Genomic DNA, 411 nt, shown 5'->3' on the forward strand with positions numbered 1-411 from the left:
AGCAGCAGAGCACATTTAATCCATTAAATAGCGGGGGGAGATGAGCCCTCATGCTGCTGCTGCTGCTGCTGCTGCTTCTGCTGCTGCTGCTGCTGCTATGTGACTCTCCTAGTGCAGCGAAACCCAACCCACAGCAGCAGCAGCAGCAACATAGCCAGCAGCAGCAACATAACCAGCAGCAGCGGTGCTAGCAGCAGCAGCAGCACAAGCAGCAGCAGCAGCACCAGCAGCAGCAGTAGCAGCATCAGCAGCAGCATCAGCAGCACCACCAGCATCCCCAGCAGCATCAGCAGCAACACCAGCAGCATCAGCATCAGCACCACCAGCAGCAGCATCAGCATCAGCAACAGCAGCAGCAGCAGCAGCAGCAGCAGCAGCAGACCTCAACAGCTCCGCTGCGTTCTAGGAGTG

General features: G+C 58.4%; 1 protein-coding gene across 1 annotated transcript in view; it reads right to left on the bottom strand.

The window, feature by feature from the left end:
• Positions 1-411, bottom strand: part of EMH_0023210 (uncharacterized protein) — a gene marked incomplete at both ends in the record, with an annotated part of 3861 nt that overhangs the window by 2105 nt on the left and 1345 nt on the right. The gene's annotated exons all lie outside the window — the stretch shown is intronic.

This window comes from Eimeria mitis, genomic scaffold (genome assembly GCF_000499745.2).
Source record: "Eimeria mitis Houghton genomic scaffold, Emh_scaff826, whole genome shotgun sequence".
Lineage (NCBI taxonomy): Eukaryota > Apicomplexa > Conoidasida > Eucoccidiorida > Eimeriidae > Eimeria > Eimeria mitis.